This window comes from Mus musculus, chromosome 10 (genome assembly GCF_000001635.26).
Source record: "Mus musculus strain C57BL/6J chromosome 10, GRCm38.p6 C57BL/6J".
NCBI lineage: Eukaryota > Metazoa > Chordata > Mammalia > Rodentia > Muridae > Mus > Mus musculus.
This window is the reverse complement of record NC_000076.6, coordinates 39,926,937-39,942,242: the sequence shown is the minus strand read 5'-3', so window position 1 is coordinate 39,942,242 and position 15,306 is coordinate 39,926,937. Positions and strand designations below refer to the sequence as shown.

The following is a 15,306-nucleotide window of genomic DNA, read 5'->3' as shown; positions in this document are numbered from 1 at the left end:
GCCCCAGGTCACTGTGGGCCCCAGGTCACTATTCTGAAGAGCCACAGGATGGTTCTCAGTAAGGTTGCCCTGGTGAGCTCATCAGAGTTTGTGCAGTCTCAGATTCTCAGTGTAGTTTTTAGCGAGTGTTGGTTCCTTTGTCACATTCAAACTGTTCCATTTCTCACTTGATCTGACTATTCTTGTGATGTGATGTGTGTGTGCGCCCGCGTGCGTGCGTGCGTGCGTGCGTGCGTGCGTGTGTGTGTGTGTGTGTGTGTGTGTGTGTGTGTGTAAAACAGAAAAGAGAGTAGATGGTAAGCCACTGGGCGTGTGTGTGTGTGTGTGTGTGTGTGTGTGTGTGTGTGTGTAAAACAGAAAAGAGAGTAGATGGTAAGCCACTGGGCTTTTACCTAAGAGTTCCTCATATATCATGGCTAACTCACATTAAGCATAGATCCTAAGACTGACACATCTAACTCTTACTTTTCTTGGCTTTACAAATAATAGTAATTGCAACAACAGGTTGTGTTCCACTGTGATAAGAGAGTGGTGAAGGTCTCCCATCACTTTAGAATACTCAAGGGTCAGTCAGTGGTAGTGGTTCCCTGGAGGTCCAACCCCCAATCCTTCTCTTTTTTCAGACAGGTGTACCGAGGCCTAGCAGAAGACATTCTTAGCTGTCACCTCTCCAACAAAGGCTGAATTGTACAGTCACGTTTCCTCTCTCTCACGCTGAAGGGAAAGATTGCAAACTTTCAGTTTCCACTGTTGGGCTTTATTTTCCTCAACATGATCATAGTTTTGGTGTAGTTCTTATGGAGAACTCCAAGTGATAGGGTTAAGCTATGGATTTGAATCTGTTTTGAACAGAAGGAAGGTATAGCAGGGTTTGTAATTATTACACCAAAGCTACGCCCTCTCTTGGAGGCACCATGGGCCCTGGCTGCACTGAGAGTAAGGATCTGAATGGGGTCCTGTGGATACTATTTGAGGCCTGGATAAAATGTTGACACTGGGACTCAGTTCCTGCTTAGGATTCTATATCTTTCTGTGGCCTCCCCAAGATGCTCTTTCAAACTACATGAAATCACTGGATTCCATTAACAGGGAGTGTACTGAGCATCCCTAGTGTGATTCAGCTTGTCCCCCACCATCACGGGGTAAATTACCCATCTGACTGACATTCTGCAGCATTTTAGTCTCTGTTGTGGCTAATAATTGTTGTAAGTGGAGAATGCTGAGTCACCCCTTCAGCTCAGAAAGATCTGGATCATCTCACCTGGGACAACAAACTCCAGAGGGTCACTACTCTATAACAACAGGTATAGAGATGGGTGGAGATATCTATAGCTCCTGAAGATGGTTCTAAGTGTGGAGGTCACAGAACTCATAGAGAATCTTAGAATTATGCCCCGTGAGGTAGACCGAAGGAGCCTGGATCCCGTGCCACGGCATTCGACACACACTTGCCACGCATCAGCAGATGGTATCACCAGTGGGCCAGACCCACTGCAGAATCTGGTTCTGGAGACTTCCTCTGTCAGGAGAGGTCACAGCCACCCCCAGCACAGAAAACATCTTAGACATGTGAACCAGGTTCTCCCATTTATACTCAGAGAACCAGCAACCCAGAAATGGAAGGGATTATCCAAGTAGGATCTGCAGAATCCGCTGTGTCAAGCCCAGAAATAGCTGTTACCTCTCTGGGTCTACATTCCAATAGAATCTTTATTGGCCCTCTTGGGCCTGACTCGATGCAGGTGAGATGTTTGGATTTTTAGGGGCATTATGGAGAGGTGACTGTCTGAGTTCTTTGCTCACAACCTTGCCCACCTGATGCATCACCCAGTGTGAGGCTAAATAGTTAAGCCCCAGCCTCTGGTTTCTCTTTTGGGATATTTGTTGATCTCTCATACTCACAAGCTGAAGTGACTGAGAAATGAGAAGTATGATTAACAAGGGCTGTTTGTTAGGCTACCTGTGTTTGCAGCACATTCCCTACAAAGAGGTTCTTGATCCTTATAGTCTGGGGGATGGGCCTTTGTGGTGGCCAGCTGGAGACTTCAATGGATCCTAGGAAACAGAACAAGAAGAGGATCTTCTTCCTGTTGGCTGTCCTGTAAGCTCCCTAAGGACCGAGAGAACATTGCATGGAGGATCATTGCTGGCATCCAGTCCTGGGTTGTGGAATGTTCCTTCTGACTAACCAGTCGTATTGTCCACTTATTCCCAGTCAAATCAAGAGGTCTCCTAAGCTTTGATTTGCAAGTCACTCTGAGATGTCAAGATCACGTCACCTAAGACTGTGAGCTCCACAGGGGCACTGGCATATGACAACAGGTAGAGAGATGAGTCTTGAGAACCACAGCACCTGTAGGTGCCTGAGAGGGTGGAGGTCACAGCACTCATGGAGAATTCTACCTGATCATGGGACTTTGATGTTAGTCGAAGGGGTTGCTGGACTAATCCCTCCTTGGACAGAATGAAAGCGTCCGTCCGCAGTGTATACTGACCAACACAGCGGGTTCATGTTCTCTCCTGAGTATACTGTGGAGTTAGGCTTCACTGAGAGGAAGGGAGTGCCATGAACATTTCTTAAAGAGAAGAGGGATTGATGAGAGGCTGGCTTCCTTGTTTTGAGCTCAAACCACACATGATTCCACCCTGAGAACATGGGATTCAGTCTCTTTTATCTGACTGAGCTCATCTGCTGATCTGTCTCTGCCTCCGTTCCTCCCCAAGATCTCTGTCCTTCATCCCAGTCCTCAGCTCCAGGGATCCCCCATGACAGCATGAGCAGAGGTTAGGCACCTGATTGAATCTGTTGAGTTCCTCACCTGTGATGAGGATGTCCAGGGAGTCACTGGAGGATGACCACTCACAGGAGAGGTTGTGAGCACCATAGTGTCTGCATTGGCCTCCAGTGGAGCAGCTCATATAGCCCAGTGTGAAGTTGGTCATGGAAAGGCCACTGTCGTTCTGCTGGCTAGGGTGCTGCATGATGTCAGCTCCTCCCACCTTGTACAGAGCAAATCCATCATAGTTGATGTCAGAGCAACACTGCAGGGTGAGGCTCATTCCAGGGTCCAGGATATGGCCCTAGTGAGTCAGAAGAGAGGGCTTCTTGGACACTTCTATAGGGAAGGCGACAGCTGTGGACTGAGGTGTGGATCTTACCAAAAATCTTTGTCCTCCCATCCTGCCCAGCCCATGTCACAGCTTCTTCCAAGCAGGACTGGGATTGAGGACGCAGGCTTTCCATGTAGTCCTCTTTCTTCAACTCGGCAGAGGGACAGGCCTTGGGCAAAGGGCTTAGGGTCTCAGAAAATGATTGAAGAATGACAGTGGGGACTTACCTGAGATGAGTATTTGTTGGAGCTCACTGGATACTGACCACAATTGTGGGATATGCTTGTAGTGACCATAATATCTGAATGTCCTTCTGTGGCTGGGGATCATGGGTCCAGTAACAAACAGGGCTTGGTATTGTCCACTAAAGGTATGTACTGTGTGTCCAGTGAGCTGGTGAACTTCTGATCTTCCTTGGTGAGAATAAATTTATCATAGTGTCTTTGTGAGGCAAACTGGAGTGTTATGTTCCTTCCCACTGTCACCACAGGGCTGGGTAGTACTGACAGTCTGAGTTCAGAGTAGTCATAGGTTCCTAGGAAAGAAGGAGGCAGTTTGATACAAGTTCTCACACTGTCACAATGTTCTCTAGGACCACTCTGTGAGAGGGAAATACTCCTGAGAGCAGATCCTGGGATTGAGAATCTGACTGTCACCTTTGGCTTTGTGCTTTGACCAACCAGCTGAGCTGTAACAATAACAGTGATATTGTCCTGCGTGATCTCCTGTTACAGAAAGGATGAAGAACTTGCCATTGTCCCCAGGCTGTTGGAGGGTCTGTGTGCTCCAGGTTTTTTGGCTTCTCTCATTGTGCAGAAAATTTATTTCTGCATCCAGGTTCCCCTGACACCAGAGGTCACGGCTCTTCTGTAAGGGATCCCAGATCAGCCTTGATGGCTGGTTTGGAGGGTCTCTACATAGAAGAATGAGAGAAACACATGGGTGTGTTTGAAAGTAGCACAGAGAATGACCCACAGTGGATGTTGCTTTTTTCTTTTTGATTTATTCTTCTGTTATCCAACACACTGGAAGATAGCCTCCCATCCTTCCCTCCTTCCTAATATTACACAATCCTCCCCTCTCCCTCAGATTCACTGTTCCTCTGTGTCCTTTCAGAGAAAAGAAGGCTTTTCAGTGATATCAACTGAACATGGCATAACAAAATGCAAGAACACTAGGCACATACCCACATACTAAATACTGGACAGGGCAAGCCACTAGAAGCCAAAAGATCCCATGTGTACATACAAGCATCAGAGACATTCCCACTCCTGCTGTTGTCTGAACAAGAGCCTGAAGCAAGCCAGGTGATTGCTGCACCCTAATTTAATTTGAGCACTCAGGAGTCAGAGGCAGGTGGAAGTCTGATTTGCAGGCCAGCCTGGTCTATAGAGTGAGTTCCAGGGCAGAAAACCATGACTACACAGTGAAACCTCCACACACACCAAAAACCAACCAACTAACCAATCAAACAACCAAACAACAACAAAAAACAGACAAACAAGCAAACAAAAAAAAAAAAAAAAACCAAGCAAGCAAACAAAGTCCAAAACTATTCAAAACAGCCACAGCATGTATGCAGCAGGCCTAGGGCATACCCATGCAGGCTCTGTGAGCCCTTATGATACCTGCTTAGTTGATTCTGGGGGCCGTGTTCTCCTGGTATCCTTCCTCTCTCTCTCTGACCTTCCAGACTCCCTGAGCTCTAGTGGATTATGCTGAAGCTGATGCAGAGTAACAGAAGGCTTCATGAAGAATTATCTTCTATTGCACACCTTGGGCTCGGCTAGCACTGTCAGCCTTGCATTCTGTATTTTGGGTCCAACTGTCACCCATGCTCTATGTCAAAGTTCTAAAAAGTCCTGGATCCTCACATACACCACATACTATGTGGTTTCTGAGCAGCAAGGACAGGACACTCATCCTCAGATTGCTGCACTTAGCCCCATGGCCTTCCAGCCACCCCAAGAATAACACTGTCACGGCCCCAGGCCTGGCTCCTGGATGTGACGAGAAGAGCATTTCAGGACAGCCGCAGACACTCACCTGTCAGCACTGGGATCCAGAGCCTCAGAGTCAGTCCTGGAAGAGAGTTCTTTGTAAGAGATTTGTCCCTAAGGCTGAGCAAGTCCTCCCCTGTGCAGAACTGCCTGAGACTCTGGGCTTTCCTGATGGGTAAGTGCTGAGCTACAGGCTCTGATCATTTCCAGACCTCAGTATCCCTCCTCCCTCTCATATCTCACTGAGATGGAGCAAGGCTGTGAAGGTAAAGGTCATGGCATCTCCTCTCAGAGCCTGCAACTCTGCTTGAGGGCAGAGCTACAGAGCTTGTCTAAAGGGATTGGAATCGGGGTGTGGCCCTGGAGGAAGGGCTGTAGTTATGATGTGGTAACATTTCAGCAGCCCCACAGGCAGGGGCACTGTCCCGCTCAGACACCAGGCTCTGACTTCCTCAATGCTGTGACTCGGCCAGGCAGTAGACCCTCTGTAATCAGGTCTTACACAGATGGCATTTCGTCAGCCCACCAGTGTCCACCTCACCTGGGCTCATCACGGCAGAGCCGTTTGTAGCAGACTCGTGTGAACATCTCACACAACAATGCAAATTTACATGTGGTTTTGCTTTGTTTCTTTTCACATTTTTATGTGAAGTATTCCCTTCTTTTCAACATTTTTGATGCTCCTGAGAAGGGCCCTGCTGTGTATATCTGCTTGAAATAAGATTTAAAGTCTTTTTTTCATATTCTCAAGTGATGCATTACAATTGGGCATTGCAATACACATACTGTATATATACATATTACAAATATGCATACATATATGTGCACATTTGTCAAAGCACAGGTCTGGAGATCAGAATACAACTTGAGTAATGTGTTTCTCTTGTACAATGTCAATGCTATCTATCAGACTCAGGTCTTGAAAGTGGCAGCAGGCGCCTATACACTGAGCCATCTCACTGGCCCATCACTTACACTCATCATTTCCTAAGTCCTTCTACTTCAGTCGAAAAAAAAATTGATCCTGGGTGTGCTGGACCCCAAATGTTCCCACATTTATTTGAGTTTCTTGGGATACAAGTTGCTCCTGTATGAATATGGCCACGATTCTTCTTGCTGCAGTTCAGCACACAGCGGTGCAGGCACGGGCAGCACTTGTGAGCACCACGGTGTCATTGTGCTACTGTTGTGAACTTGAGAAGCTAGCAGAGGGGCTGCTGGAGGATGCCACCACACAGGCACAGCACCAGGTGCAGGGTGGACTATTTCTGGATGCTGGCCATGCTTGTTCTCCAACATTACCCCATGGGCTCCCACCAAAGGCACCCCACATCCACCATAGTCACTGAGCATACAGTGAGATAGCCTCTGCTGTGTTAGACCTGCCATCCTATGTGTTTATCAGGGTTTCCCCAGCTAAGAATGACTCTTGTTGTTTCTCAGGAACAGGATCATGCTGGGGGTAGGGGATCTCCCTTAGCCTTGGGCCAGAACTAGTGGCCGTATCTTGAACTTGGGTTGTGTTTTTGTGTGATTTCTTTTGCATCCACACTCTAAGTTTTCTTTTCTTTTTTAAAAATTGGTTATTTTATTTATTTACATTTCAAATGTTATCCCCCTTCACAGTTTCCCCTCCATAAACCCTCTATCCATGACTCCTTCACCCCTGCCTCTATGAGGGTGCTTCCCCACCTACTTGCTCATGCCTGCCTCAGCGGCCCTGGCCCTGGCCCTGGCCCTGTCCAGACTTCTGGACACGTTCCCCTATCCCATGTCATCAAGCCTCCACAGGACCAAGGGACTTCCCCCCTCCCCCCCCCCGTGATGCTAGACAAGGCAATCCTCTGCTACATATTCAGCTGGAGCCATGGGTTTCCCCTGTATACTCTTTGGATGGGTTTAGTCCCTGGGAGCTTTGGGGGGCCTGCTTAGTTGATATTGTTGCTCTTCCTATGAAGTTGCAAACCCCTTCAGCTCCTACAGTCCTTGCCCTAACTTCCTCATTGGTATCCCCACATTCAGTCCAATGTTTGGCTGTGTACATCTGCATCTGTATTGGTCCAGCTCTGGCAGAGCCTCACAGGGGACAGCTATAACCCGGCTCTGGTCAGCAAGTACTTCTTGGCATAAGCAATAGTGTCTGGGTTTGGTGTCAGGAGATGGGATGGATCCTTAGGTAGGGCAGTCACTAGATGGCCTTTCCTTCAGTTTCTGCTCCACACTTTGTCCCTGAATTTCCTTTTGACATGAGGAACTCTGAATTTATATTTTTAGGTGGGTGGGTGGCCCTATCCCTCAACTGGGGGCCATGCCTTTCCACTGCATATTGTCTCTACAGATTCTATCTCCTATTTGTTTAGTATTTTGGCTAATGTCTTCCCTGTTGGGTCCTGGGAACCTCTTGGGTCTTTGGCATCTGTTACTTTCTAGTGAACACCCCCAGTTTTCCCTCCCCGACTGCTACTTTCAAATTTCCAACCCTCTGAACTTCTCCCCTATCTCCTCCCATAACTGAACTGGTCCCCCTTTTTCCCTCCCCTCTCCCCCCTCTCCCCTCTTCCCTCTTCCCTTCTCCTCCCTCTCCCCTCTTCCCTTCTCCCCCCTCTCCCCCTCTCCCTCTCCTCCCTCTCGCTCTTCCCTCTCCCTCTCTCCCCCTCTCTCTCCTCCCTCTCCCTCTCTCTCTCCTCCCTCTCCCCCTCTCCCCCTCTCCCTCTCCTCCTTCTCCCTCTTCCCTCTCCCTCTCTCCCCCTCCCTCTCTTCCCTCTCCCTCTCTCTCTCCTCCCTCTCCCCCTCTCCCCCTCCTCCCTCTCCCCCTCTCTCCCCCTCTCTCTCTCCTTCATAGAGATTATTCTTTTCTCCTTACTGAGTAGGACTGTAGCTTACTCAGAATTACTCTTTGGTGTGATCCTCTTTTTTCTTGAGTTTCATATGGTCTGTGGGTTGTATCATGGGTATTCCAAGCTTCTTTTTGGCTAATATCCACTTATCAGTGAGTACATACCATGTGTGCTCTTTTGTGACTGGGTTACCTCACTCAGGATGATATTTTCAAGTTCCATCCATTTGCCTATGAATTTCATGGAATCATTGATTTTAATAGCTGAGTAGTGGTGCGCCAATCTTCCGTGTGAACTCCAAGGTTCCCAGAAGACTCTCCACGCCGCAGGCCTCTTAGCACATCCAGTACCTCGGGATCACTGGTGAGTAGAAAGCAACATCAGTTACAAAGAATCCCAGAAGGTCTTGTGCCAGCAGGAACAGGGACAAAGGAACCCTGCCTGACCAGAGGCTGGGATTCATTCTGGTAGGGGCCAGCCATGTACCATCTTCCGCACAAACCCAGCAGAGGGCCCCAAGGACCCAAGAGGACTCTCCACACTGCAGGACCCCTAGCAACCCAGGACCTTGGGGTCACTTGAGAGCACGTGGGCAGCAGAAGCAACAGAGCTTCTTGGACAGGGTCCCTTCGGGCCTTCTTCCTCAACCAGGACATGGAGCTGAGACCCAGAACCCAAGGCACCTTCCTTGCCAGAGGAGAGTCAGCCTACAGGTAGGGCTCTGACCCCAGGACTCAGGAAGTAGATCTGAGCTCCAGACTTCTGGACACCTTCCCTGCAGGAGGAGAGCTTGCCTGAAGAGAGTGCTCTGACCACCTGGGCGCAGGTGAGAGTTGAACTCCTAGGAGTGCTGATAGAGGCTAACAGAATCACAGGAGGAACAAGCTCCAGCCAGAGACATCTAGAACATCTAACACCAGAGATTACCAGATATTACCAGGCGAATATAAGAATATTACTAACAGAAACCAAGACCACTGGGCATCATCAGAACCCAGTACGCCCACCACAGCGAGTCCTGGATACCCCAACACACCCGAAAAGCAAGACTTAGATTTAAAATCATATCTCATGATGGTGGTAGACGATTTTAAGGAGGGCATTAATAAATCACTTAAATACATAAGAACACTGACAAACAGGTGGAAGCCCTTAAAGAATTACAGGAAAACACTGCTAAACAAGTAGAAGTCCTTAAAGAGGAAACACAAAAATCCCTTAAAGAATTACAGGAAAACACAACCACACAGGTAATGGAATTGAAAAAAACCATCCAAGATCTAAAAATGGAAGTAGAAACAATAAAGAAAACTCAAAGGAAGACAACTCTGGAAATAGAAACCCTAGGAAAGAAATCAGGAACCATAGATGCAAGCATCAGCAACAGAATACAAGAGATGGAAGAGAGAATCTCAGGTACAGAAGATTCCATAGAAAACATTGACACAACAATCAAAGAAAATGCAAAATCCAAAAAAAAAATCCTAACTCAAAATATCCAGGAAATGCAGGACACAATGAGAAGACCAAACCTATGATAATAGGAGTAGATGAGAATGAAGAATTTTCAACTTAAGGGGCCAGTAAATATCTTCAATAAAATTATAGAAGAAAACTTCCCTAACCTAAAGAAAGAGATGCCCGTGAACATACAAGAAGGCAACAGGACTCCAGATAGACTGGATCAGAAAAGAAATTCCTCCCGACACATAATAATCAGAACAACAAATGCACTAAATAAAGACAGAATATTAAAAGCAGTAAGGGAAAAAGGTCAAGTAACATATAAAGACAGACCTATTAGAATTACACCAGACTTCTCACCAAAGACTAGGAAAGCCAGAAGATCCTGGACAGATGTTATATAGACCCTAAGAGAATACAAATGCCAGCCCAGGCTACTATTCCCAGCAAAACTCTCAATTGCCATAGATGGAGAAACCAAGGTATTCCATGACAAAACCAAATTCACACAATATCTCTCCACAAATCCCGCCCTTCAAAGGATAATAACAGAAAAAAAACCAATACAAGGACAGAAGCCACGTCCTAGAAAAAGCAAGAAGGTAATCCCTCAACAAACCTAAGACAGCCACAAGAACAGATTGCTAACTTTAACAACAAAAATAATAGAAAGCAACAATTACTTTTCCTTAATATCTCTTAATATCAATGGACTCAACTCCCCAATAAAAAGACATAGACTAACAGACTGGCTACACAAACAAGACCCAACATTTTGCTGCTTACAGGAAACCCATCTCAGGGGAAAAGATAGACACTACCTCAGAATGAAAGGCTGGAAAACAATTTTCCAAGCAAATGGTCTGAAGAAACAAGCTGGAGTAGCCATTCTAATATGGAATAAAATTGACTTCCAACCCAAAGTTATCAAAAAACACAAGGAGGGGCACTTCATACCCATCAAAGGTATAATCTGCCAAGATGAAGTCTCAATTCTGAATATCTATGCTCCAAATGCAAGGGCAGCCCGAAACTTTAGTAAAGCTCAAAGCACACATTGTACCTGACACAATAATAATGGGACAGTTCAACACCCCACTCTCATCATTGGACAGATCCTGGAAACAGAAACTAAACAGAGACACATTGAAACTAACAGAAATTATGAAAGAAATGGATTTAACAGATATCTACAGAACATTTTATCCTAAAACAAAAGGATATACCTTCTTCTCAGCACCTCATGGTACCTTCTCCAAAATTGACTATATAATTAGTCACAAAACAGGCCTCAACAGATACAAAAATATTGAAATTATCACGTGCATCCTATCAGATTACCATGGACTAAGGCTGATCTTCATTAACAACATAAATAATAGAAAGCCAACATTCATGTGGAAGCTGAATAACATTCTACTCAATGATACCTTGGTCAAGGAATAAATAAATAAATAAATAAATAAATAAATAAATGACTTTTTAGAGTTTAATGAAAATGAAACCACAACATACCCAAACTTATGGGACACAATGAAAGCATTTCTAAGAGGGAAACTCATAGCTCTGAGTGCCTCCAAAAAGAAACTAGAGAGAGCATACACTAGTAGCTTGACAGCACACCTAAAAGCTCTAGAACAAAAGGAAGCAAATTCACCCAAGAGGAGTAGACGGCAGGAAGTAATCAAACTTGGAACTGAAATCAACCAAGTGGGAACAAAAGAACTATTCAAAGAATCAACCAAACCAGGAGCTGGTTCTTTGAGAAAATCAACAAGATAGACAAACCCTTAGCCAGTCTAAGAGAGGGCACAGGGACAGCATCCTAATTAACAAAATCAGAAATGAAAAGGGAGACATAACAACAGAACCTGAGGAAATTCAAAACATCATCAGATCCTACTACAAAAGGCTATACTCAACAAATCTAGAAAACCTGGATGATATGGACAAATTTCTAGACAGATACCAGGTACCAAAGTTAAATCAGGATCAGATTAATGATCTAAACAGTCCCATATTCCCTAAAGAAATAGAAGCAGTCATGAATAGTCTCCCAACCCAAAAAAAAGCCCAGGACCAGATGGGTTTAGTGCAGAGTTCTATCAGATCTTTAAAAAAGACCTAATCCAAATTCTCCTCAAACTATTCCACAAATTGAAACAGAAAGTACTCTATCCAATTCATTCTATGAAGCCACAATTACTCTGATACCTAAGTGACATAAAGACCCAACAAAGAAAGAGAACTTCAGACCAATTTCCCTTATGAACTTCGATGCAAAAATACTCAATAAAATCCTTGCAAACCGAATCCAAGAACACATCAAAACGATCATCCATCATGATCAAGTAGGCTTCATCCCAGGGATGCAGGGATGGTTCAATATACAGAAATCCACCAACATAATCCGCTATATAAACAAACTCAAAGACAAAAACCACGTGATCGTCTCATTAGATGCTGAGAAAGCATTTGACAAAATCCAACACCCCTTCATGATAAAAGTCTTGGAAGTTCAGGAATTCAAGGCCCATTACTAAACATAATGAAAGAAATATACAGCAAAGCAATAGCCAACTAAATGGAGAGAAACTTGAAGCAATTCCACTAAAGTCAGGGACTAGACAAGGCTGCACACTCTCTCCCTATCTATTCAATATAGTACTTGAAGTCCTAGCCAGAGCAATTAGACAACAAAAGGAGATCAAGGGGATACAAACTGGAAAGGAAGAAGTCAAACTATCACTATTTGCAGATGATATGATAGTATATATAAGTGACCCTAAAAATTCCACCAGAGAACTCCTAAGCCTTATAAACAGCTTCGGTGAAGTAGCTGGATATAAAATTAACTCAAACAAATCAGTAGCCTTCCTCTTCTCAAAGGATAAATAGGCTGAGAAAGAATTAGGGAAACGACACCCTTAACAATGGTCACAAATAATATCAAATACCTTAGTATGACTCTAAGTGAAAGATCTATATTACAAGAACTTCAAGTCTCTGAAGAAAGAAACTGAAGAAGATATCAGAAGATGGAAAGAACTCCCATGCTCATGGATTGGCAGGATTAATATAGTAAAAATGGCTATCTTGCCAAAAGCAATCTACAGACTCAATGCAATCCCCATCAAAATTCCAACTCAATTCTTCACAGAGTTAGAAAGGGCAATTTGCAAATTCATCTGGAATAACAAAAAACCTTGGATAGCAAAAACTATTCTCAACAATAAAAGAACCTCTGGGGGAATCACCATGCCTGACCTCAAGCTGTACTACCAAGCAATTGTGATAAAAACTGCGTGGTACTGGTACAGCAACAGACAGGTAGATCAATGAAATAGAATTGAAGACCCAGAAATGAACCCACACAACTATGGTCACTTGATCTTTGACAAGGGAGCTAAAACCATCCAGTGGAAAAAAGACAGCATTTTCAACAAATGGTGCTGGCTTAACTGGCGGTTATCAGGCAGAAGAATGTGAATTGATCCATTCTTATTTCCTTGTACAAAGCTCAAATCTAAGTGGATCAAGGAACTCCACATAAAACCAGAGACACTGAAACTTATAGAGGAAGAAAGTGTGGAAGATCCTCGAAGATATGGATACAGAGGAAAAATTCCTGAACAGAACACCAATGACTTGTGCTGTAAGATCAGGAATTGACAAATGGGACCTCATAAAATTGCAAAGCTTCTGTAAGGCAAAGGACACTGTCAATAAGACAAAACAACAACCAACAGATTGGGAAAAGATCTTTACCAACCCTAAATCCTATAGGGGGCTAATATCAAATATATAAAGAACTCAAGCCGGACGTGGTGGTACATGCCTTTAATCCTAGCACTTGGGAGGCAGAGGCAGGTGGATTTCTGAGTCTGTGGCCAGCCTGGTCTACAAAGTGAGTTCCAGGACAGCCAGGGATATACAGAGAAACCCTGTCTTGAAAAAACAAACAAACAACAAACAAACAAACAAAAAAAGAACTCAAGAAGTTGGACTCCAGAAAACCAAATAACCCTATTAATAGATGGGGTACAGAGCTAAACAAAGAATTCTCAACTGGGGAATACCGAATGGCTGAGAAGCACCTAAAAAAATGTTCAACGTCATTAATCATCAGGAAAATACAAATCAAAACAACTTTGAGATTCCACCTCACAGCAGTCAGAATGATCAAAAATTCAGGTGACAGCAGATGCTGGCAAGGATGTGGAGAAAGAGGAACACTCCTTCATTGCTGGTAGGATTGCAAGCTGGTACAACCACTCTGAAAATCAGTTTGGCGGTTCCTCAGAAAATTGGACATAGTACTACCGGAGGACCCAGCAATACCTCTCCTGGACATATATCCAGAAGATGCTCCAACTTGTAGTAAGGACACTATGTTCATAGCAGCCTTATTTATAATAGCCAGAAGCTGGAAAGAACCCAGATACCCTTCAACAGAGAAATGGATACAGAAAATGTGGTACATTTACACAATGGAGTACTACTCAGCTATTAAAAACAATGGATTTATGAAATTCTTTGGCAAATGGATGGATCTGGAGGATATCATCCTGAGTGAGGTAACCCCTATCACAGGGAACACACATGATATACACTCACTGATAAGTGGATATTAGCCCAGAAGCCCAGAAACTTGGAATACCCAAGATACAATTCACAAACCACATGAAACTCAAGAAGAAGGAAGACCATAATGTGAATACTTCTATCCATCTTAGAAGGGGAGAACAAAAGGAAGGAGTTACAGAGACAAAGTGTGATGCAGAGACTGAAGGAATGATCCTCCAGGGACTGCCCCACCTGAGGATACATTCCATAAACAACCTCCAAAACCAGACACTATTGAGGATGCTAACAAGAGCTTGCTGACAAGAGCCTGATACAACTCTCTCTTGAGAGGCTCTGGCAGTGCCTGACAAATACAGAAGTGGATGCTCACAGCCATCCATTGGACAGAACACAGGAATCCCCATGAAGGAGCTAGAGAAAAATATCCAAGAAGCTGAATGGGTTTGCAGCCCCATAGGAGGAACAATATGAACTAACCAATGCCCCAGGTCTCCCCAGGACTAAACCACCAACCAAAGAAAACACATGGTGGGACTCATGGCTCCAGCTGCATTTGTAACAGAGGATGGCCTAGTTGGTCATCAATGGGAAGAGAGGCCCTTGGTCCTGTGAAGATTCTATGCTTCAGTATAGGGGAATGCCAGGGCCAGGAAGAGGAAGTTGGTGAGCTAGGGAGCAGAGGGAGAGGGGAGGGAATAGATTTTCGGAGGGGAAACTAGGAAACATTTGAAATGTAAATAAAGAAAATGTCTAATAAAAAGAAAACTTTACTCGACCATCTAATACACACCATGCTTCGTTAGAACTGTGCTGAATCGGAAGAGTCATACACTGAGAACCACAGCTTTGAACTTAGATTTGTTTCTGGAGTTGCTGTTGCCCTGTGGCTGGGGACCGACTGGGTAGCAGTGTTGGTGAGGATTAATCTGCACGTATGAAAGCTCCTGAGTGAACTTCATCGAATGTTTGAGGAACGAAAGAAAAAGATAGGAGGTTCAGAAATCTCAGGCATCAGGACAGGGCTTTGGGAAGTTCCTGAAGGCCAAACCTCCTTCCCTTCAGCAGGAAACCCTGGGGACCGACCTCATCTTCAGGTCTAGCTGGGCTTTTCGTTGGGGCGCAGCAGAGTCTTCTGTGGTCCCATGGCCAGGCTGCCTTTGTGCGGTGACCCGGGAGACCAGTAGAGGTGCGAGCACCGCGTGGACCGGTGGCTTGCGAGGCGGCGTGGGGAGAGGCTCGGTGGGGCGGGGTGGGGTGGGGCGGGCTGCGCCCAGATCTTAGTCGCCGGGGAGAGATTGAGGGAGTCC

At 45.1% G+C, this 15,306-nt stretch overlaps 1 pseudogene; it reads right to left on the bottom strand.

Annotated features, from left to right (window-relative positions):
- Positions 1-316: 316 nt before the first annotated feature.
- Positions 317-3,292, bottom strand: Gm45962 (annotated as a pseudogene).
- Between the last annotated feature and the right edge of the window lie 12,014 nt (positions 3,293-15,306).